The following is a 25,433-nucleotide window of genomic DNA, read 5'->3' as shown; positions in this document are numbered from 1 at the left end:
TAATCATGTCTTTCGATAATATCTTGTCACTGAGATTAACCACTTCAACACCCCTCAACCTTTCAGTATGATCAGCTACTTCCTCCATGATCTCAATCTCATTCCCTGTTTATCTGCAATTGGTTCCTCCTCTTTTTCCCCTCCTTGTCTTTTTGTTATATTTTCCTTTGATCTTGACTGATCTCTGTTTCCCCGTTTCATTCTTTTTACCTCCCTTAAAAAAGCACTTCCCTGAATACTACCGTCTGATGGTACCTCCGTCTCATTTTCACTTGGAAGGGTCTCCAGGGATGTCGATACAGAGCTCATAGGAGTTGAGTTCTGTCCCTGTTGTGGTGCTCCCTTTGTCCCTTTATCAATCAGATGGTCATATTTTCTTGCATAAGTGAAGACCCTTCCTTGTTTATAATCAATCTCGCCTCTCTTTATTTTTCGGGCCTTACGTTGTTTAATATCTATTTGGTGTTTCTCCAGTATCCCCTTCAACATCTCATAGTTTTTATCAGTTGCCTCCTTAAGATTCAGTTCCTTAATTTCCAGTTCCACTTGCGCAATCTCCTCTTGAAGTTTTTTAACTTTACGGGATGCACTTTCAATCAAGATATTCATAAGGTTGTTGGAGTTGGAAATTAATTCTTTTTCCCAGGCTAGCAGGAGATCCTCATCAAGATCATCGTAAGTCGGCAGTATTTGTGAGCGGAGCCCCCTAGGTATCCTTTTCAGTCCTACGTACTGCTCTATGGTAGCTCTGTCCCACCATTTAGAGTTTTCAGCAATTCTCAATCTCTCTAGTTTCATAAACTTATCCCTCAGTCCTTCATTCTTTTTGCTCGTATTCCCACTTGCTAAGGAGGTTGTTATTGTATCACCTCTTGCTAAGCTGTCAAAAAGCTCCGCTGCCTCTTTACCTCTATCCATTGTGTATTATTTTGTATGTTTAGCACTGCCTTTGGAGCTGCCCCACCAGATCTGAAATTTATAGAGAGAACAAAAGGGGGGATGATATTCCTGGATGGTACTAGCGCTACACCAAATATCGGCAATATCAATATTTGTCGTATTTTTTATTTTAGTCATTGGGTGCCTTGTTAAGGGTCATCATCCCTACCCACAGATGATCCGTAGATCTAACAATACTTATGAAACACCTATCACACCAACTAAGAACATTCAATAAGAACACAATGTCATAGATTAAATCCACAAGGTCAAAATCAGGTTGAGTGAGTATATGGTTCTTTTAATCCACAAGGCTTTCTCCAAGTCCAGCCAACACGTGTTTCGTCGTAAGGGCAGGTACCCACGACTTCATCAGGGCTGGGGAAAAAAAATACAAACATATATTGTAGTCCCGCCGTACATCGGGCAATGTTTATGCTATACATCTAGTTACTTGGTGATCTTTCAACTATGGTGTCATGCAAGTGAGTTTTCTTTGTCCACAGATATCAGAATTATTTCTTGTGTCTATAAGGGTGAGTGGTGGTGAACAAGTATAGAAGGGAGGATGGAAGATAGAACTCCCAAAGAGAGGATAAGAAATACCTCCACAGGAGGCAAGTAGGTGCCCCACAACTTGTGTGAGTCAATTTATTCACCGGTAGCATCAGATTTCCCGGCATCATACTGGCACCATGCCTCACTAATAGTCAGTGTGCCAGGAACCCACGTGAGCATGGTCGCATACATATCAGTGCAGTAAGTCCCTTAGTGGGTGAAACATAAGAGAAAAACATAACTATAGAGAACCCCGTGCTCAAGATATGTTCAAGACTGAGCACAGCAGCTCAGGCCTACCTGATACTCAATCGGTGGTAAGCTGTATGCCTGTAAATTATCATAAGTAGTCAAAATCGTATATCCTCAATATTAGCATCTATAAACATATAATACTCTGGCCCAGAGACGTACCTTCTGGCTGGTTATAATTCCGACCCAGCCTCACACGGCTGGGTTGATAATCCTTTCAAAACATGGGTCTGTCCTTCAATTCACGCTGTGGGAAAATATGTATATATCATGTATTACATATTACCCTAATGATTGGTAAGTCTATAGACATTTGACCTTATCAGCCATGATTGTATTATCCGATTCCTAAATATCCTTTTTAAAGTCACAAGACTTCCCATCATCGATCTGTTGTTATATCTAGAATACTTATGCATCTCAATCGCTTACCTATATATTGGTAATGCAATAATATCGCCCGTGATGCGACCAGGATCACAAGTTTGTGTGACCTCACGAGAGAGCATGCTGCACCTTCAAATGTATTGCAGTCGTCCTTACCTTCGTATTATGAAGTTCTGGGAGAAAGTTCACTGCAGCGTGTAGAGCCGGTCTCTCCGTTATTTGGAAGAACCGCGTCTCCTTACCCGGAAGTCTATTAAAGCAATCTGACCTTCCTGCTGTCAAACACTAGACTATTAACACCACAAACGTGCCGGCGTATTGATCCGCCATTTTGGGTCAGTAAAGGTAACTTCCCCACGATTAGAACTTAAACACCTGGTCGGGGCACCACTATTAGCAACCAAAAACGGCAATCTGCTAAACAAAACACTATCAATCTAAATATGTTGCGACTCAATATTATATCGGAAAGCGTCATCATATTCAATTAAAATATCGTTATCATAGTCAATATCTCGGATTTATTCCCCTGAATAAGATGATAGAAAGGTGATAATCGCAAGGTATGGCATACATTAATATCAATAAGGTGCACCTGTATTGAATTCAGGATGCTATTGCCACCGGTAATGTATGACACAGAAATGTGGGGCAAGTTAAGTACATGTAGTGTAGATATAGTGCAGAACATTAGGCCAGAATATTATTTATATTCAAGATTTTAGTTATGAAATATCCAAATTAATACATGATCGGTGAGGCATAGACGTTTAAAACATTTTTTTTTGTACTTATGTCTGAATACGAAAGTTATTCCATACAATACTTCTCTAGTGTGTAGTTAGCTTGAGGGCACATACATCCTATTGTGATTGCATTCCTTTCATCATGGAACAATCACATCTCAATAGTTAATCTGAGAAAATTGACATACAGAAATACCCATATGTGATGATGTTGACGGTGAGGAGCAGCATGTTATTCACCCAAAAAGTAATGTAGTTCCTGGTCTGAGTTCATCCCATATTCAACCGCCCGCATTGTAAGTATCCATGTTGCCTCCCTACGGCATAGAGACAGTTCTCTGTTGCCCCCTCTTGGGTCATTTCTGACCTGGTCAGTGGCACAAAACCCAATAGTTTTGTTCTTTCCTTGACTGGGACATTCATTTACATGTGTGGCAGTATTGTATCTTGGGTCATGGTGTCGAATCGCTCTTACATGTTCAAATATCCTGTCTTTGAGGGCTCTTTTTGTGCTACCAATGTAAAAACTTCCACATTTACAGGTAATCATGTATATTACAAAACAACTGTTGCAATTTAGCATTTGTTTTATTCTAAGGGCTAGATGTAGGTAAATGTTATTTACCGATTCATAAATACCGAATTTTACCGATTCGGTATTTATGAATCGGTAAATATGAAGGGGGGAGATGTAGGTATTTCCAGATGTTGAAATACCGAATCGGTAATATTTATATTTACCGATTCGGTAAATACCGAATCGGTATTTCCTATTGATTCCTATGGGCTGTGAAGCCCATAGGAATCAATGGGAAATACCGAATCGGTAATTACTGAATTGGTAAATAGCGATTCCAGCAAGGGTGCAGAGGGTGTCACTTTGACACCCTCTGGCACCCCAAAAATAGGCATGTGCGCCATGTGGGAGACAGACATGCCCTAAGGGCATGTCTGTCTGTCACATGGCTAGGTGTGCATGCACACCTGGATTCGGTATTTTAACACCCAATTGGATTGGGTGGTAAAATACCGAATTTGTAGGGCCTTTGGGACTCAGAAGAGTCCCACCTACATCTGGGATTTACCGAATCGGTAAAAATACCGATTCGGTATTTTACAGAATCGGTAAATTTACCGAATCGGTAAATTTACCGATTCTGTAAAATTATGCCCCTACATGCCAATTCTTAAATACCGGTCGGTAACGGCCGAAATCGGCCGTTACCGACCGGTATTTTGGCTCCTACATCTGGCCCTAAATTCTCTACCCATGTAGTTGCAGAATGTTTTGGTTTTGTTCATTGCCATAGGACATAGTTGGCACGTCCCACAGTTGAATTATCTGCAGTTAGAATCCACAAGAAAGATTGTTATTAAAGGTAAGTAACTTGTTCTTTGTGACCTGGTATCTGGGCGGCGTTTGGCAACCTGTTTATCTCCTCTTGGCATCCTCTGCATTATTACTAGTCTTGCGAGAAAATCAGCAAAGTTTAAGCTTTAAAAATAAAGGTGAAAACCTCTCCTATCAACATAAATTATATTATAAATGCACAAAGGGTTTTATTATTTTGAGGTGGACAGTATCCTATATATGTGTTTCAAGAAAATTATCGATACCTATATACAGAAGATGGGTACTCAGGAAGTTAAAAGTCCCTCCTCAGGCAGAATCACTCAGTACTAAAGTTCCAATTGTGATGGAGTTAGTTAGGGAAGACCACTCAGGTTCTTCCCGTTCACAAGGCAGGTGGGGACGATAGCATATTTCCTGAATTTTACATAACCTTTAGATCAGTAATTTTGCCAATGATGCTGCCATAATTCACAAACGTTCAAGCTTCTTGTACTACTCCAATGACCACTGTTGAAACCCAGTAGCTCCTGTGTGCCCTGAGAAACCCTGAGTGGGATCTGACACAACCACAGGGTGAGGATTGATGGTACTAGCCCCTACCTCCTGTTTCTTTCTACTAGCTGTAGGACAGTAAATATAGGGGTATATTACCAACAACTAGCGATAATTTTTGTCTCTAACTTGTTTAGAGACAAAAATTATCGCCGCACATCGGCGATTTTTATCGCAGATAAACCTTGCTATTAGCAAGGTTTATCGCAAATGCGATAAAAAACGGCCGCAATGCATGAATATCGCTGAAAAGTCAGCGATATTCATGCATTATCGAGCAAATGCTCTTAGCCATGTTATCCACCTCCCATTGGATAACATGGTGAAGAACTGCTCAGGGCAGGTGTTAGCTTTTGGAGATATTCGCGCTTAGCGCGAATATCTCCAAAAGTTGGTAATAGGAGATAGCGATGTTAGCGACTGTTTCCAGTCGCTAACATCTTGGCACGCCCACTTTGCATGTCATTAGTGATAAATATCACTGACATGCAAAGCGGGGCCCAAGATGGTCGCTATCTCCTATTAGCTGTCACTAACTGGTGTTAGCGACAGCTTGGTAATAGGGAGATAATTTTATCTCCGCTTTCTTGGCTTTTAAAGCCAAAAAAGCAGAGATAAACCCCTTGATAATATACCCCATAGTCTTTCTGACTGTCACTCTGGACTCACTCGGATAAAATCTGTGTCCCCATATGACACCATATACCAGTTCCCTACCTGAACCCTCATCTTCAATAGAGTAGGCATATAATGAATGAAAGCTCTTGTAAAACCTTGCTGACAACTAAAGTGCATTTGATACTGGCTATATAGCGTACCTGAATCATGGAATCTGACAAAAATCGTTTTATTTTCTGAAGAAAAATACATTCCTTCTATAGTCTAGTTCTTGCCAGCCAGTTTACCTAATCAACAATGATGTTTCTTCTATGATATCTGAGTCATGAAATGTAACCAATATAGTTTTATTTTTGGAGAAAAAGAAATCCCCTGTGGAGTCTAGCTCTCAGAGGCCAAAATCCCTAAACAATAGTGATCCCAATATATATTCATCGTCATCATTATAAGGCTTTATTTGATTATTAAAAAAAATCATAAAAGCATTACATACATAAATATCAGATAAAAGTGATCTTGTATACAGTTGATGTATTAAATGGTAAGAGGAAACAAAAAATCAGACAATCATTGAAGTTTGTTTAAATAATACTGACTTCAAAAGCCCACTAGGCACTGAATTTGTTTTGGAATGTGCCTACCTGTGGATTTTGGGTCCTAGCGCAGATGGAACCAAAGGAAACCTAGCAAACATTTACATTTTTAAAAGCTAGACACCCAGGGCAATCCAACATATGGAGGCTTGTGTGGCTCTCACTAGGGTCTGTTATCTAGAATCCTTTGCAAATCTCAAACTTTGCAATTAAATAAAACACTTTTCTGCACATTTCTGTGATGGAAAGTTCTAGAATCTGCGCAGATCCACAAAATTCCACCAACCCAGAATTTCCCAAAGTCTCCTGATGAAAATGGTACCTCACTTGTTTGGGCTGGCTCGACAGGAAAAGGGCACATAAATCTACGTAGACACACTACATTTTTACAGTGAAAACTGACCATTTTTTTGCGAAGTGCCTAGCTAATGATTTTGCACCCTAGCTCTGTCCGTACCTAGGGAAACCTAGCAAACCTTTACATTTTTTTAAACTAAACACCCAGGGGAATCCAGTATGGGGTGACTTGTGTGGCTCTCACTATGTTCTGTTACCCAAAATCCCTTGCCAACATCAAACTTTGTAAAACAAAAACATTTTCCTCACATTTCTCAAACTTCCACCAACCCAGCATTCCCCAAGGTCTCCTGATAAAAATGGTACCTTACTTGTTTGTCCAGGCCTAATACCTGCAACAGGAAATGGTTCAAAACGCAACATGGACACACCACATTTTTACTGTGAAACCTGACCCATTTTCTGCAAATTGCCTAGCTGTAGGTTTTGAACCCTAGCTCTGCTGGCACCTAGGGAAACCTAGCAAACCTATACATTTTTTTTTAAACTAGACACCCAAGGGAATCCAGGATGGGGTGACTTGTGTAGCTTCCACCAGGTTCTGTTACCCAGAATCCCTGGCAAACCTCCAACTTTGTAAAAAAATAAAAAGACACATTTTCTCCACGTTTCTGTGATGGAAAGTTCTGGAATCTGTGTGGGTACACAAACTTCCACCCACCCCGCGTTCTCCAAAGTCAAATGGTAGCTCATGCGTGTGGATGGGTCAAGTAATCATGATAGGCAAGGGCCCAAAACGTATTGAGAAGACATCAACATTACCTATCACAAAACGACCTGGTTTTACAAGAGGAGCACCTGGAATTTGGCCCCAGGCTTAGCGGCCATCAAGAGAAACCTACCAAACACACACATTTATGAACACCAGACACCCTGGGGAGTCCAGCGACGTATGGCTTGCATGGATCCCCAAACGTTTCCCTACCCAGAATCCCCTGCAAACCTCAAATGTTGCTGAAAAATCAAATGTTTCATACATTTTTGTGTGGGAAAGTTGTAGGATCACTAGGCTGACACAAATTTCCTACCACCCAGCGTTCCCCAGGTCTCCCCATAAAAATAGTACCTCACTCATGTGGGTGGGCCAAGTACCAGCGACAGGCTAGTGCCCAAAACGTATTTTAGAGACGACATCAAAATTACCTATCACAAAACGACCTGTTTTTGAAAGGGGGTCACCTGGGTTTTTTGCCCCGGGTTGGGCGGCCAGCAAGGGAAACCTACTAAACCTGCATATTTTGGGAAAACTAGACACCCTGAGGAGTCCAGGGAGGTATGGCTTGCGTGGATCACCCAATGTTTCTCTACCCAGAATCCCCTGCAAACCTCAAATTTTGCTGAGAAAATCAAAATGTTCTCTAATTTCGGTGTGGATAAGATGTGGGATCACCGAGCTGACACAAATTTGCTTCCACCCAGCATTCCCCCATGTCTCCCATATAAAAATAGTACCTCACTTGTGTGGGTGGGCCAAGTACCTGTGACAGGCAGGGTCCCAAAACGTATTGTAGGGACATCAAAATTACCTATCACAAAACTATCTGGTTTTGCAAGGGGTGTCACCTGAGTTTTTGGTCCTGGGCTTGGCAGCCACCAAAGGAAACCTACCAAACCCACACATTTCTGAAAACTAGAGACCCAGGGGAGTCCAGGGAGGTATGGCTTGCGTGGATCCCCCAATGTTTCCCTACCCAGAAACCCCTGCAAACTTCAAATTTTGCTGAAAAAAATCAAAGTTTTCACACATTTTTGTGTGTATAAGTTGTGAGATCACCGAGCTGACACAAATTTCCTTCCACCCAGCACTCCCCCAGGACTCCCGATAAAAATGATACCTCACTCATGTGGGTAGGCCAAGTACCCATGACAGACAAGGCTCCTAAACATATTGTGGAGACTTCAAAATTAGCTATCATAAAACGACCTGGTTTCGCAAGGGGAGCACCTGGGTTTTTGGCCCCGGTCTCAGTGGCCATCTAGGAAAACCTACCAAACCCACACATTTCTGAAAACAAGATACCCTGGGGAGTCCAGTGAGGTATGGCTTGCCTGGGGCCCCAAAGTATCGCTACCCAGACTTCCCTGCAAACCTCAACTTTAGCTGAAATAAATCATATGTTCCTCACTCTTCTGGGTGGGAAAGATGTGGGATCACCGGGCTGACACAAATTTCAAAATCCACAGTTAGACACTTTGAAAAAAAGGGTCAGTTTTCACTGTAAAAATGTGGTGTGTCCACGTTGCGTTTTGGGACGCTTCCTGTTGCGTGCACTAGGCCTACCCACACAAATGAGGTACAATTTTTATCAAGAGACTTACGGGAACACAGAATTGTAGAGCAACTGTTATTGCCTTTGACTTTCCATTCATTTATTCCTTCCAAATGTAAGACAATGTGTAAAAAAGAAATCACTTTGAAAAATGTCCTATAATTCACATGCTAGTATGGGTACCCACAATTTTGGAGATGTGCAAATAGCTACAGTTTCTAACCTCTATATTTTGTTCCCATTTCAGAAATATATAATGTCTTTCATACCGATTTTTCACTGTTTATATTTTCCCAAATGAATTGCTATATACCCCATACACAAGAAAAAACCCATTAACCTCCTGTCTGCTGCTAGAGGCTCCAGTGGTTTGACTGCCAGCAGCCCAATTCCAAGCAGATAATCCCCCAACGGAGAAGCTTAGCTTCAGGCCTCTAGGTCCCCCCTGGTGTCACCTCCCATTGTGTCTGTAGCACCTGCTACCTCGCCAGCCTTACTGCTACTCTCCTGCGTGACTTCTCCTCTCTGGACCAGCTCCTGGCGAAAAAAGCTGCTACCGCTGAGATTTCCCCTAAGGTGGCCTAATGCGGCTGCCTTACACCCTCTTCTGAGTTCCAGGGCGGCTTCCAGCCAGGGAGGCGGCACGGTTAGACGTTCCCCCACCTCCTCGCTTCACATTCCTGGCTGCGCTGCTGACACGGAACACACCGCAGCTGAGGAAACAACGCCCTCCTCGCAGGTAGGAGCGGCTGGGTTGTATAAGGCGAAAAGAATGTAGAAAGACGATCTCCACGTCTTAATTCAGCAGATCCAGAGTTAGTGTAGGTTTCTCCATTTCTCCGTCCCGGAGTTTAGCTCATTGAGTGGCCGCAATGGGAGCTCCGGGTGCTAGCGGCTATCGTCCAGCCGCCAAGTTCCCCGAAACAAAACAGGAGGTTAATATACCACAAGCATTCGCCGCTGCTGTTACCAGAAAGGGGCAAAAGAAACCAAAAAAGGTCACAGCGAGGGGAAGGAAGGCTAATATTAACAAAACCATCTCTGGCAGAACAGACGCCCCGAGGGATACCGGGGGGCAACCTCAGGATTTGGCCACTGTTGGGGTTATTTCATCACCCCCCCTCCCACTACTGGTACAGTGCCCTCAAGTAGCGACTCTGCTTTTCAGGTATTCCAGGTGAAAGGGAGGTTGATAAAACCAAAGAAGCAAAAGAGCAAATCAGCAGATAGCTTGGGCAGGGTGACTCCGTCTTTGCGCTCTTATTTTAAGGTTCAACCAGAGGTACTGGTTATTAGTGTAAAAACTGAACACACAGGACAGAGCACAGTAAGTTTAAATACCTCTCTAGCACCAGCACCAACATTTACATTGGTTACGACCTCTGAGCGCAGTATGGAAGCAGTCTTAGATATCTCCCCTCAAAATGATCTAGGGGAAGGCTCCTTGAGCTGTTGTCCGAGTCAGTCACAACAACAGATACAGCTACAGACACAGTTACCGTCAGCACTTATTAACAGCCCTGTAGTGATGTGGGGTCCCTAGCAGTGCACTGTATAAATGACATGGTGCACACCTCTTTTTCATTTTCTTTTCTATTTATTCTTCCATATACACTTTTCTTTGCGTGCTCCCCGGAAAATGTGGACAGCCCAAGGCCACAACGTTTACTTATAATGCTCTGGATTGGAGCGGCATACCGCCCCACACCGGACGCACAGCTTTGTTTTAATTTGCATTCCACAGATGCCAATCACCATATTCTTTTTCTTCCAAGTTCGTTTATTTTATCAAAAATCATTAGAAATGTATCATATCTTCCAGCTTTTTGCGCAAGTCACAAGAGAGGCGCTTACATCTTCACCACAATTCTAAAAGGTGCAGCAATGCTTATCCGAGCTTTTTCCTGCACCCCTAGCAGTACCATTGTTGTCTCCTTTACCCTCAGGCTGGGAGGGTCTTTTTGCTACACTTTCCGAGGATATTAAAAAAGGCTTCACAGTTTCCACAGTGAATCAAGGCGAAATTAGGAATATCTGTGAATCTTTGGAAAAGAAAGTAGACCTAATAAACTCAGTTGATGAACTGAAAGAAGATTTGGGGCGGGTTAAATCTGACATTCAGTCTTTAAAGACAGGGCACATCGACCTTAGCGACAGAATGGAGAGGCTTGAGAATAACGCACGCAGGAATAACCTGTGCCTTCTGAACATTCCAGAGGGTAGTGAAGGACCCGACATTCGCTCCTACATTGTCTCCTTACTCAAAACTTCTTTACAGCTCGAAGTCTCTGAGGAAGAACTCAGCCAGGACATACAGAGAGTGCATAGAGATCCTTTTCATAGGAACCCCGACAGACATAAACCTAGGAAAATCCTCATCAATTTCCTCACTTTCTCTTTAAAGGATAGAATTCTCAATTCTGCATTGAAGTTGAAAACAGTTCCCGCAAAAGAATTCTCGTTTGAGATCTGGTCTGATCTCTCGAGGAGCACTTTGGAGAGGCAGTGGGAGCTGGGCAGGAGGCTGGAAGATATAAAAAAATTGTGCGCAGTAGCTCAGTTAAAATTCCCGGCCTTCTTAAAGGTAATGCACAACAATAAAATGCACAACATAAGATCAGTACAGGAAGCGGTTGAACTGCTTAATAGCATTAGTAAGGGAGGCCGATAAGTCTGAGCTTAGATTAAGGAGACAGCTAGGGGCAATAGGGGCAAGATGGGCCCTCTTCTACAGAACAATGAACATAACTAGTTATTACTGAACTGATAAAGACTACAGAGATTAGAGGTTAGCAACACTATTATCAGACGGGATAGAGTATACCCTTATTTTTTCAAAGTTTATATCTTTCTCATTCTGATTAGATGACATTTGATTTGATTTCATTCAAGTCTGCTAAACACGAAACACAGACAATATAGATAGTGTCTCTCTCGTCTCGGACCTCTCCGTCTCTTTAGGTTTGAATTTGAATTTGAATTTTAAAATATTTATTGAGCGCACTTATACCGGGACGGTTTCATGGCGCTAGATAGCGGTGAACCAATAGAGGCAGAGAGGGAGGCTAGACTGCTAAGGATCTGGAAAACAGGAAGGTCTTAAGGTGTTTACGGAATTCCAGATAGGAGGTTGAAGCTCTGAGGGCAAGAGGGAGCGAGTTCCAAAAAGATGGAGCTAGAACCGCAAATCTTGCCCCCCCGGACTTCTGCTTCCTGAAGCGGGGGACTGACAAGAGAGCCTGGTGAGCGGAGCGGAGCTCTCTGGTCGGAAGATAAGATGAAATAGCTTCACAAAGGAAAGCGGGGGCAGTCCCCGACCTAGCCTGATAAGTGATGCAGCCCAGCTTGAAAAGAGCCCTCTCCTTCACCGGTAACCAGTGCAAAGACTGCAACAGAGGAGTGGCATGGTGAGATTTGGGGAGACCATAAATCAGGCGGGCAGCCTGATTTTGTATCAGTTGAAGCCGGCGGATCAGGTAGTCTGGGGCACCATTATAGACCACATTCCCATAGTCAAGGAGCGATAGCACCATGGCCATGAGAATGAGCTTGAGGGCGGGAACAGAAAAAAAACGGGAAACCTTGCGAATGGTGCGGAGGGAAAAGAAACAGGAAGACACCACTGAGTTAACCTGCGTGTGAAGGGAAAGCTGGGAGTTGATAAAGATGCCCAGGGTTTTGACCTTAGGAACCGGAAGGGGAGGGGGGCCAAGTGTGTGGGGCCAGAAGGAAGAGGACCAAGGACTGCGACCACCCCCAGTCAAAACCAGTTCGGTTTTGTCGGGGTTCAGTTTGAGGTGGTTGCAGTTCATCCAATCTTGGATGAAAAGCATAACCCTCTGGAAATTCTGGGCAGGAGTGGGGGAGTGGGAGAGGTTGAAAATAAGTTGGAGGTCGTCGGCGTAATTGAACACCGAGACATCCATCTGCTGCAAAGAAAAAATGAGGGGTGAGATGTATAAATTAAATAACAGGGTAGACAGGGAGGAACCCTGGGGGACGCCGCAGGTCACTCTCCAAGGAGGGGCAGCAAAGTCGGCCAGATGGACGGCCTGCTCCCTGTCCGTTAAAAAGGACCGGAGCCAGGCATGGGCCGTACCCCCAATGCCCGCCGCCTCGACACGGGTCAACAGAATGTCATGGTCCACCGTGTCGAACGCGGCGGACAGGTCTAACAGGACCAGGGCCTGGGGGAGGCAGATGTCAATGCCCTCCCTCAATTTGTCCATCACCGAAACTACCACCTTCTCGGTTGATTGCAGCGGGCGAAAGCCCGCCTGGCGAGAGGAAAGACGGCCAGTGGACTCCACAAAAGAGCTCAGAGTCCCGGTAACATGAGCCTCTGAGACCTTCGCCAGGTAAGGGAGAAGGGAAATGGGACGGTAGTTAGCCGGCAGGGATGGATCGGCACCTGCCTTTTTCAGGATCGGAATAATAACTGCTGATTTGTGGGCGTTAGGGACAATGCCAGTTTTGAGGGAGTGATTGATTAATGTGAGTGGAGGGGAGTAGCAGTTAGAAAAGATCTCTTTCAGGGCAAATGCTGGGCCGATGTCCTGAGGTGAACCTGATTTTACCCGGGCCAGTAAGGGGAGGAGGGTTTCTCGTGTCAGGGGGGGAAGCTGGGTGAGGAGTGGAGCAGAAGGGAGCGGGTGAACAGTGGTCGATGTCGGGAGTGAAGGAGGAATGTTGGCCTTAATGAGAGCTACCTTCTCAATAAAGAAGGAGTTAAGGGAGTTACAGAGTGCTTGAGACGGGGGGATTTTAGAAATCACCCTGTCAGAAGCAGCGAGCTCGTGTACTGTAGCAAATATTTCCTTGGATTGATTTTCCGCTGCCAGGATTCTGCCAGAGAAATACTCAGTTTTTGCTTTTAGTATGTCCCTTTTGTATTCATTAAGTACCAGGCAATAATTTGCTTTAAGGAGGGGGCAATAGGTGCGTCGCCACGCTCGTTCTGCTCTGCGCGCCGCTAGTTTCTTGTCCCTAAGGAAGGGAGTGAACCATCTGTTGGCAGCGTGGGCGCGTTTAATGATCACTCTTTTAAGGGGAACAATGCCGTTGCACGCCTTTAGCAACCAGTTGTTGATGGCTGTGAGCTGAGTAGGGAGGGATAGATCACTAAGCTCAGGGCTGGATGCAGCGAGGGAAGAGCAAACGGCGGGGAGGTCGGCCTTGTCCCACTTTCTAGCCCAGGTGTTTTTGGGCAGGGGAGGTTTGGGAGGCCGTCCAAGGTCCAGTGCAAAAGAAATAAGGGAGTGATCTGACCAGGGACAAGGCGAGATGGTGGGGGAGTTGGTAGGGATATTAAGGTCCAAATTTGGTCAAGTTGATGACCTTGGATATGGGTAGGTGTAGCAAGCTGGGGAAGGAAGTTGAGGCTAATAAGCAGGGCCGTGAACTCCTTAGATCTCGCATCCTCAGCAGGGTCGTTCGGCCAATAGTTTAAGTCCCCGAGAACCAGGACTGCCGAATTGTTCACTGCTAAGGTAGCCAGTAGGTCCTCAATAGAGGTAAGAAATTGGGGGGTGGACTGAGGGGGGCGATAAATAAGTACACAAGTCAGGGGAACCCCGAATGAAGTAGTACGGACCACTAGACAGTCCACAGCGGGAATAGGGGAAGATGGTAGTATCAGGAAGTGAAAATCAGTGCGGGTAATCAGGGCAACGCCTCCCCCTGTCTTTCCCCCAGGGCGATCCATTCTAATGGCCGAGTAGGTGGGAGGCAGCATGGCTAAAAGGCTCGGGAGGGAATCATCCCTAAACCATGTTTCCGTAAGAAACAGTAGGTCGGGTTGGCGGGAGTCGAGCAGGTGGAATAGCTCAAGCTGATGCCCGACCGCAGACCTGGTGTTAAGAAGGATCGCAGTGATGGTGGGCTGGGGGCTACAGGAGGTGCGAGGGGGGATGGAATCGTGGCTAGGTGACAGGTGAGCAAGGGGTGGTGGGGCATCAGGCAGCTGGTTAAATAACACATCAGGCCGTGAATGTGCGGAGGGAAAATTACGTAATCCAAGTGAAGCGATACGCTCTAGCACTGTAGGGGGGGAGGACTTAGGTGCCAGAGAGAGTGCATGGTCACCGGAGAGTACTTGATGGGTAAATGGGCAGAGTGACGGGTACCGGGTCCCGGTCGGCCGCGGACGGGCGCAGACGGGCTTAACTAAGGCGCAACTCCGGCGCGCCTTCGTCGCGCCCGCTGCGCTCGTCCGCTGCGCTGACACATGCTGTCCGTATAAATAGGGAGTAGCGTGGGGGGAGTGGCTACGAAAGCTCTTCACACATTCACTGCAATGGTATGGTTTTTCTCCTGTGTGTGTTCGCTGATGTATTTTGAGGTGTGGTAACAGACTGAAGCTCTTCACACATTCACTGCAATGGTATGGTTTTTCTCCTGTGTGTGTTCGCTGGTGCCTTTTTAGAATTGATAACTGACTGAAGCTCTTCACACATTCATTGCAATGGTGTGGTTTTTCCCCCATGTGTGTTCGCTGATGATCTTTTAGGAGTACTAATGAACTAAAGTTCTTCACACATTCATGGCAACTGCACGTTGCTTCTTCTGTGCGTGTTTGCTGATGGCTCTTTAGTACTGATGACAAACTAAAGCTCTTGCTGCTTGTGTATGATTTTTCATTCTTGGTTAGTGTCCCTTGCTCAGGTTTATATGTGTCTGCATCCCATGACAGCGTTTACTGAGGAGCTAACATGGTTGATAAAGCACTTGTGTTATTCTCACATTCCCTGTATGTCTGTGGTATTTTGGATGGTTGATTCCAGATTTCACAATGAAATACAAGACTCACCAACTACATATATTATAATTGTGGCAAGTAAAGCTTCTTTGTAGGTGGTAATGTCTTTAGATTGCGGAATGGTTTTGCATGTTTATGAGTGAAGATTAGTCTTCCTTCTGGTCGAAGCAAATTAGGACACTCTGTTGTAGATCAGAGATCCTCTCTTTCCTTTACCCTTCAGTTGTCTGGCTCCACTCCCTTGTGATTTTCTCTTGCTCCTGTGGTTTGGCCAGAAAGCGTTTACAATACACCTAGCATGCTGAATGGTGGTTTGCCATCATTACAGGAAGACGAGCAATGCTGTATCCACCTCATACCGAACACATGATCAGAGCTTGTGTTGGACGACTGTTTATACAGGAAGTGGTTTGTCAGTATTGTTACCTTAATTTTCCAGAGGTCATTTCTTAGTCCTGTTGCATGGAGGTGCACAGCTCAGACTCTTACATCCACTGAATTGCTCTGGACTGCCTCTTCCAGGATCTATCATTTTATGTTAAGGTTCCTCAGTCTTTGACTATGCAAATCTTTTCCTGAATATTGGAGCTCATTTTTTCTAACCGCTTTTTATAGATTTGCACGATAACTGTCATTATTCACGCTCATATGTGCATTCAAGGCTGGTTTCCTGGGCGGGGGGTCTATGAGGGTCTGAAGGTAACTTCACAGACAGACAGGGCGTCCTTCCTCCTCTGCAGCAGGCTGGACACAGAGGGAGAGGCCGGAAATGATGTCACCATCCTATTTCCTTTCTTTTTTTTTTTTAAAGTAGTGGCTATGTGGGTGCCTCCGGGATGCCTTTACTGGACTACATCTCTCCAGATAATTGGGGTAAGGGTTCACAGAGGTAAGGGATGGGTTTGGGGAGGGCACGGGGTAGGGGTTCGGGAAGGGTGTAGCAAAAAACCCAAAAAATATTCTCATTCGCCTTCTTTTCTCTTCTTTGTTCATACTTGCTACTCACGTAATTTTCGCAGATAGGGTTTTGGGACTGAGCTGGTCCGGATGTTGGTGCGGGTTGCTTCAATTCATGTCTCCAGTTTTTTATGGAGAGTTTAGGCTGACTTAAGATGAGCCTTATACAGACTTTGTCTTGGAACCAGACCAAGAAGGGATAAGATTATGCAGTATCTCCAAGACTCCCCGGCTCAGGTTTTTATTCTTCAGGAGACGCATCTTCTTAAAGAAGAGGTAGCCTCTCTCCTTAAAAATAAAATATGGGTGGATTCTTATGTGTGTATGAATCAGACAGCAAACATTAGAGGAGTCCTCATGATATTTAAGAAATCAGTTACTGTACATATTTTACAGCAACTGGTCGACCCAGGTGGTAGATGGGTCATCAGTAAAGTTATGATGAGAGAGACTCAGTTCACTCTAGTAGGTTATTATGGATCTAACCAAAATGACCCCTCTAGTCTTAAGACCATCTTCTAACATATTTTAGATTTTCCTGAACCGATAATCCTAGCCGCTGATTTCAACATAGTTTTGAACCCTGCATTGGATAAAACTCCCAATACTAGAGCTATGGTTTCCTCCAAATCTCGTGAGTTTTTATTGCAGGCAATGGAGGAATTTGCTTTTTTGGACATATGGAGAGAGAGGTCGGATCTGCAGCCGGGTGTTTCATTTCGAAATCACCAATATTGGCACCAATCTAGGATAGATTACGTGTTGATAAGCAACTCGCTAAAGGGTAGAGTGAAGGGGATCTCATATCTGGCCAATCATCTTTCAGATCATTCAGGTGTTCATCTATTTCTGGTGGCTCCATCGCTAGGGTCCGCTCGGACATGATCCTTTGACTGTTCCTTACTTCTGGAGGAGGAAGAGAAGTTCTTCCTATTGCGAGAAATAGAATGGTTTTTGGAAGCAAATTTGGGGTCAACTTCATTGATTAATGTCTGGGACTCTCTTAAAGCATTTTTGCGTGGCCAAATTACAAGCAGGGCATGTTTTTAGAAATAAAAAATACAAGGAGGAGGTAGCTTCTATAGAAGGGAAGCTGAAGGAAGTAGAGGCTGATTTAAATTTCCAAGCCCCTCTAGTTGTAACCCAGCAAGATCGGAAAGCTGAGTGGGACAGCTGAAACGGGCAGTTAGTGACCATTCTACATTCTAGGTTAATGCGTAAATGGGAGGCCAGCAAAATTGCCCACTTCGAGTACGGTGAAGGTGCAGGCAAACTCCTTGCATGGAAATCCAAGGTTGACCGGGCAAGGAATCATCTTAAAGAGATCATTAGTGGTAACTACACTTTCTCCTCAGACAGGGAAATTTGTCAGGCTTTCCAGGCTTATTTTCAAGACATTTATTGTGAAGACAAAAGTCTGGATGCCCAAAGGGTTCAGAGCTGGTTGGTATACAACGCCCTTCCTTCTTTGGGACCTGAACAACAACAACAGTTAGACAAGGTCTTTACTCAAATTGAGGTCAGAGAAGCCATCCAACGCTGCAAGAATGGGAAAGCAGCGGGCCCGACGGTCTCCCATGGGAGATCTATAAGTTGTTGGGTGAGAAAATCATCCCCACTCTTACTCTGCTTTTCAATCATGTGCTGGAGGCCGGTCTCGGGGTCTCCACGTCATGGAATGACACTTTAATAATTTTGATTTTGAAACCAGGGAAATCACCATCGAGCTGCGGGTAATATAGACCTATATCATTATTGAATGTAGACTATAACATTTGTACTCCAATTTTAGCAGCAAGATTAGGCCTTATGGTGGGGGACGTCCTTCATTTAGATCAAAAGGGCTTCGTTAGGAACCGGCAGCTTTAGGATCTCACTTATGACTTTATTGGAGCGATTGATCTCGCTTCCACATATTCTCTCCCACTGGCAGCCATGACTTTGGACGCCACCTAGGCCTTCGACAGAGTGAATTGGATCTACCTGTCGGAGGTCTTGAGCAATTTCAACATGGGAGAGAAATTTTGCCGAATGGTCCAGCTGATTTATCAAAACCCAACGGCTAGACTTTTGGTTAACGGGAATATCACGGACCCTTTTAAGATCACAAGAGGGACTAGGCAGGGCGGCCCACTCTCCCCTCTTCTTTTTGATCTTTAGATCGAGCCATTTGCTCAACGGCTTAGGGATGACCCTAACATTCAGCCTTGTAAGCATGGAGAGAGGGAGAGGAAGGTAGCCCTGTATGCCGATGATATTCTGGTCTTATCCGCCAATCTACAGTCAGCTTTCCCAGCGGTCATTATTCTAGCCCAGGATTTCGGCTCTGTCTCAGAATATGAGATCAATGCTTCAAAGACGGAGATTATGACTTGGAATCTTGGAGAGACCCAGCAACGGGGCCAGCTTAGTACCAGGCTAAGATACTTGGGAGTTCATGTGGTCCAAGACATCACTAAGATTGCCGATACCAACATGACTATAGTGGCAAGAGACTGTCAGAGGCTATTGAGATCTTGGGCCCTGCTACCTCTCTCCAATTTGGGTAGAATAAATCTGATTAAGATGTCGATACTTCCGAAGATTACTTACCTCTTTAACTGTATTCCTCTTTATTTAGAAAAATCTATTATTGATAAGCTGCAATGTGAAATTAATTCATTTGTCTGGGCATCTAATTCACCTAGGATCGCTTGGAAGAAGTTGAGGAGGAGAGGAGAAAAGGGTGGCCTAGCTTTACCAGATCTTCAGTTGTATTCCTGGGCCTTCCAACTATCACACTCCCGCATGCTATTGAAAATGCCCATGAACACAGGGGTCGGAGGGATGTTCCTTGTCATGCTATGGGGTTTTTTGTTTAAATTTGGGGATCCAACGTTTTAAAAAAAAGTTAAACTGACGGTTCTCCAGGGGGTGGCTAAATCTTGGGCTAAACTGAGAGGCTAGGTGTCTCCAGGGTATTCCTCCAGCGTGGTTCCCCTTTGGGACTCTCCTGGGGCCCCAGAGTGTCTAAAGGACGCGCTGGCAAAACCTTTGAGCGAGGCTGGTCTGAAGGTTTGTTGAGACCTCCTCCCGGGAAGCACATTTGTTGCTTGGGAAAACCTTGTAAATAGAGTGGGAGTAGGCCTTTCACAATTTAAATATTTCCAACTAGTAAGCTGGGTTCAATCTCACTCACAAATAAATTGTAAGAACGTATTGGGTGGCAGCAGTTTTCTAGAATGCCAGGTCATAACAAAACCCCTAGGTAAGAAGGAAGTTTCTTTCTGGTACCAAGCCTTGTTAGAGGAGGTAGATGGTGAATTTAGCCTGGCTGAGGAACTGTGGGGAGGTTCTTTACCGGCACAGGACTGTGTTCAACTATGGATGGAATCTTGTAAGACCGTACACAAAGTTGTCAAACCAGCTTGGTTAAAAAGAAACTATCTGTTCACCATCCACTGGGCCTACTTCACCCACCATAAACTGTCAAAAATTGCTAAAGGGCCACCAGTGAGCTGTAAAAAATGTGGTCAGGTTGCTGCCACTGATATCCACATGTTTAAGGAGTGTCCATCCCTGGTGGCCTTCTGGGGAAGTGTGTGTGAATTTTTAACACTTTGGGATGCCCCATCAACATAGATTTACACCTCGGCTCTGCAGAAAATGTTACCGGCCCCGCTGGAGTTCTGCTCTTCTATGCTATCTTACTAGCCAGGAGGCAAATTTGTATGAAATGGACAGAATCATCTCCTCCCACCTGTTTGGACTGGCAGTCTTCAGTCTTGGTGGTTTCCAAAATGGATCTTGCCAGATCAGGCAGCAATAAGAAGAGATAATTTTGGAATCTTTTACAAGCTCGCAGGGGTTCAGAGTGGTTGCAGCAACGTTTTTTGGGGGGGGGTATCCCCCTAGAGTCCTACTATTAAGCCATCAACACTCTTTGGGCTAAGTTGGAGACTGCCAGATTTTATGGCAAGATTCTCTGATGGATGTCATCTGGATCTTAGAACTTGGCGGAAGAGTTATCCCAGCGGTTACTTCATTGAACCCCAAAATGTTCTGGTACTAGTAGGTGGGTCTCCCTTTTTCCCTGTCTCCAATCTGGGGGTGAGTACAGGCATTTAGGGTGCGATTTGAAGGGGGATGGGTGGCGAATGAGGACAAAAAAACAAAAAGAAAAAACCCATTGCAAGCTGCTGCTCAGTTATTGGCTCTGGGTTCGTTGAGTTTTTGGTGAACCTACAAGTCCTATTTATCCCCACAACCAGAAAGGTCCCGCAGATGTACGGTATATTGCTTTAAAAAATCTGTCATACTTAGAAGAAGTTACAGGTGAAAACATTGGCAGGAATGGTTGTTTTCTTTAACTCAATTTAATTTTTCTATTTTCAACTGTTAGTTTCTATAAAAAAAACTTGAAGGATCTAAACAAATGACCCCTTGCTGAATTTAAAATGTTGTCAACTTTTCAGAAATGTATAGCTTTCCAAGATCCATTATTACTTTCATACCAATTTCTACCATTAAGTGAAAGAAGGTTGAAAGCACAAAAATAGCAAAAATAGACTATGTCCCAGTGAAATGCCAAAACTGTGTAAGAGAAAGTTTGGTTTTCTGACAAAAGTCCCTCAGTCTCTGAAAGCTGGGAAGATGTTGACCACAAACCCTCTGTTTCATTTGTAGGGAGGAAACCAGACACTTTCATCTGCAGCACTTTTTTCCCATTTTTCCATAAAAAAAAGAAAATGCTGTATTTTGGCTAATTTCTGGGTCCCCTCCAGGGGAATCAACAAACCCTGGGTACCATCAAAATCTCTGTGATGTTTGAAGAAAAGGACCCAAATTTGGCATGGATACCTTATGTGGTCAAAAAGTTACAGGAGCAGAAGCACGAACTACCCCAAATATCTTAGCACAGGGGGAGCCTAGCAGAGAAGTGTCAATTATTTCCATCGAGCACTCAAAGTACACAAAATACTTTTTCAAGCGAAGTGATTTAGGTTTTTATTCTTGATATGTTTCAATTCTCTTCTTCATTGAAATACAATCTTCAATAACATCTTCAAACCATATGCAGCCAACACGTGTTTCGTCTGGTCTAATTCGACCAATGACTTCCTCAGGGCTGCAACCCAAAACAAAGTGTAATAGCCATTATAATTCTATTTTTAAACTTCGGTATAACAAAGTTATCTCTAAATTGAACCTTAGTTAAAAGGGAAACATCCCCAAACCAAACAAGTGTTCCAGTAGAAATATGAGTCTTAGTAATCTGCTCACCACCAAGAAGTAGCATAGAATCACCATAGTGTTCGTATAATTACTAAATTGTATAACGTTAATAGAAATGTATAGCGTCACCTCATCTCATTATAAATCCAATAATTATAGTAATTTAAGAAAGGTCTGACATTAGCTAATATACTATGCCCCAGCTACCCGAAGAAACATGTGAACAAAGACTGGTTATCTGGATTTAGAGGTTTCCACAAATGTGGAAAATGCTCTTTGTGCAGAGGGGCCAAAAAAAAAAGGTTGTTACTTTTAACTATAACGATACAGGGGAATATGTTATAGATAAGTTTATTAACTGTGACACAACCTTTGTTGTTTATATTATTGCATGCAGCTGTGGAAAGATATATGTTGGAAGCACTAAGAGGAGATTGAAAGATAGGATGTCAGAGCACTTTAGAGCAATTAAGCAAGGGGATACTCATTATCCCACTGCGGCTCATTTGATAAGGAACTCACATGAAAGAGTAAAACATACATTCAGTTATCATGGTATTGATCATGTAGATCCTGATCCCAGAGGGGGGAATAGGATCCTTACACTTCGGAGAAAGGAAGTGACATGGTTAATAAAACTTAAAGCTGTAGAAAAGGGACTCAATGTTGATAATGAGTATGAATTCTTCTTAGGGAACGAGTAACTGTTTACTTTACATGAGATGACCAGACCTACTGTAATTCTTAATAATCAAATGTAATTATCTGAATTTACATTGTATGTTATTACACAAATGGTAGATTTCATGTTCTAGATGTGTTCTTTAATGCTGTTAAAGTGTTTCAGTAACTGTACATTATTGAATTAACAATTGAATCCATTTGTATCTAAGATGTCGAAAACATGAAACAAGATGATGTAGCAACTGATCTCTCTAATTCCAAACTGGAATCCCCTATATTCTTGCATGTTCTCGTTAATTAGATCTTTGCGACTGTACAGAGGGGCAGATTACTAGTGTACCTTGCCTTGCACAAATCTACACAATATAATGTATATGTGACTAATTAAAATGATAAATTAGAGATACGTAGAAAATATGGGATGCCCTATCTAGTAATACATATCTAATAGGAAACAACATAATATATGTAGTACTTCCTTATTGAAATATAGTTTACTTAACTGATCCATTACAAGTGGACAAAATTATACTTTTCAACCTCTAGAGTTAACTAAATGGCAATTCTCTTTGTGAGCGCTTTTTAGTTTGACCGTCTTAAGATGGCGGACACAATTTCGATACTACATGCATATAGCATGGTTTGATTTTAACACCAGTTTCACTTATGAATACGACTAGGTTATTCTGTTCGTAGTCGTGACGAAGATGAAGCATTGATAATAGTCGAATAATGACACTATATTATGACCAACTATTAGAATTTTAACAATGGATCGATAAATGTGATATACGATGAACTTTAGAAATATACCCGCTTTGATTGTAATTATATGTCTTTGGAAAGTAGAGACATATAGAATAGAGAAACGGCAACTAGTGTAGTATTACAACAGTGGTTTATTCATCGGTTATGAGTATTACTAAAATGGCGCGTCCCGCCTTCACTTGTGTACAAATAGGATTAGTAAGATGGCGCCATACTAGGACGCTGACACGAAGAGACGCGATCCGACGCGTAGGATACACTTTACAAGGTGATAAACCTTTGGAGTTTAAGCATGGTAACATAAAACTGTTCGGCTTACGTTAGGATTTATATTCCTAAACGATGGAATGTTGATACTATTTTAGGTGACGGATAACATCACCTGATAATACAGCCATTTACACTGGAAATATACTACGACAAATAGGTAAGAGAGCCGACTGCATCATATATAATATAAAATGCAGATAGAATATCGGTTGAGATTATGATCAATAGAAACAATTACTAATGATAACATAATTCTATAGATTGAAGTATTTAACGACTACTGGACTACATTGGATGTTGATTTGCGCATCGATAAGGCATAAAGGTATGAAGCCCTACAGCATGGCCGCAAACTCTGTTTGATACTAATCCCCTGTAAATGACTATAATTATTGGATTTATAATGAGATGAGGTGACGCTATACATTTCTATTAACGATATACACTTTAGTAACTTTACGAACACTATGGTGATTCTATGCTACTTCTTGGTGGTGAGCAGATTACTAAGACTCATATTTCTACTGGAACACTTGCTTGGTTTGGGGATGTTTCCTTTTTAACTAAGGTTCAATTTAGAGATAATTTTGTTATACCGAAGTTTAAAAATAGAATTATAATGGCTATTACACTTTGTTTTGGGTTGCAGCCCTGAGGAAGTCATTGGTCGAATTAGACCAGACGAAACACGTGTTGGCTGCATATGGTTTGAAGATTTTATTGAAGATTGTATTTCAATGAAGAAGAGAATTGAAACATATCAAGAATAAAAACCTAAATCACTTCGCTTGAAAAAGTATTTTGTGGACTTTGAGTGCTCCATGGAAATAATTGACTTTGTCTGAGCTATAATCATATAGCACTTTCATCTTGTCGTGGTAACCGACTTGCTTTCATTTGGAGCACCACATCTAATAGTTTGATTTGTGACAATCCTTTACCTGCTGTGCGCTCTAACTCTAACAGTTACCGTGGTTCTTTTCTAGCAGAGAAGTGGTTAATGGGAAATTCGAGCACAGATGAAAACAGAATCTTTAAAGATATGCACATTTTCCATTTTAAGAACATCTTGAAGTTCTCACCCCACTACTTTAAAATTTTACCAGCCACCACTGCTGGTAGCTCCAGTTGTTTATTGTCTTACAGATTGCAAGTTCACCAATAGCCCCTTTGGGTGTCAGTTATGGTTTTCATGGTGAGGTGCAAATTATGTTTTGTTCTTACTGGTAGATTTCAGGGATTTTGAGGCTTTGCTTTATAACCAGTGGTGGCTGCTATTTAGCGGGGGTGGTGGGGCCTGGGGAAAAAATCACTTACCTGCAGGCCGGCCCCCACCTATTCTCTGTCCCTCTTCTGATCCTGTTGTCAACGACACAGGGAAGCAGGTAGCACACAGGTTTCCAGCTCCCCTAATCAATCATGATGCTGCTGTCACCAGCAGGACAGCAGTGTCATGATTGGTCCGTGTGCCGTGGTTCGGCGCTCAGACAGGGACTGGGAGCCTGTGTATGTTAAATGAAGCCGGGTTGAGAGCATGCTAAGTGTGCATGGCTGTTTGGCCGGCCTAAGGCAGTCATGCGCACTCAGGAGAGTGCCCACCACTCCTCCGCATGCTGTGGACAGCCCAGTCCCACCCCACACCACACCTAGAACTGAGCCAGTACCGAAAAATAAAATGATAATAACATTGCATTATTATTATTTTTTTTTTCTTTTTTGAACTGCTCACAGAGGAGTGGGGTGACGCTCCTCCGCCTTAGCGGAGGAGCCGCCACTGTTTGTAACCAAAACACTCTAAAGCTATTTTTCCACTAAATTTCTTATGTTTTTCCCACATAAATGTTAGTCTTTCCACTAACTAAGCCATAACTTTATTTCAACTATGTTGCATTTTCAATTTTTTGTTTGTTTGTGTTTAAAGAAACATTAGATGATTAGACATTGCCTATGTGCCTGCCCTCTAAAAGCATGGCCAGGCCCTGAGCCGATCTACCAATATGACTATACCCCACCATGCACAGCCTACCTCAAGGTCCTCTCTTCAGCCACTCATTCATCCTAGCAGTTGCACACAGGGCCCCCCTACTCGTATATCCTGGCGGTTCCACACAGAGCTCACCTGTGGCCAGATCTTGCACACAACCATCATTGTATCAT

The sequence above is a fragment of the Lissotriton helveticus genome, chromosome 3_1 (assembly GCF_964261635.1).
Source record: "Lissotriton helveticus chromosome 3_1, aLisHel1.1, whole genome shotgun sequence".
Taxonomy (NCBI): Eukaryota; Metazoa; Chordata; class Amphibia; order Caudata; family Salamandridae; genus Lissotriton; species Lissotriton helveticus.
This window is presented reverse-complemented; position numbering follows the sequence as displayed.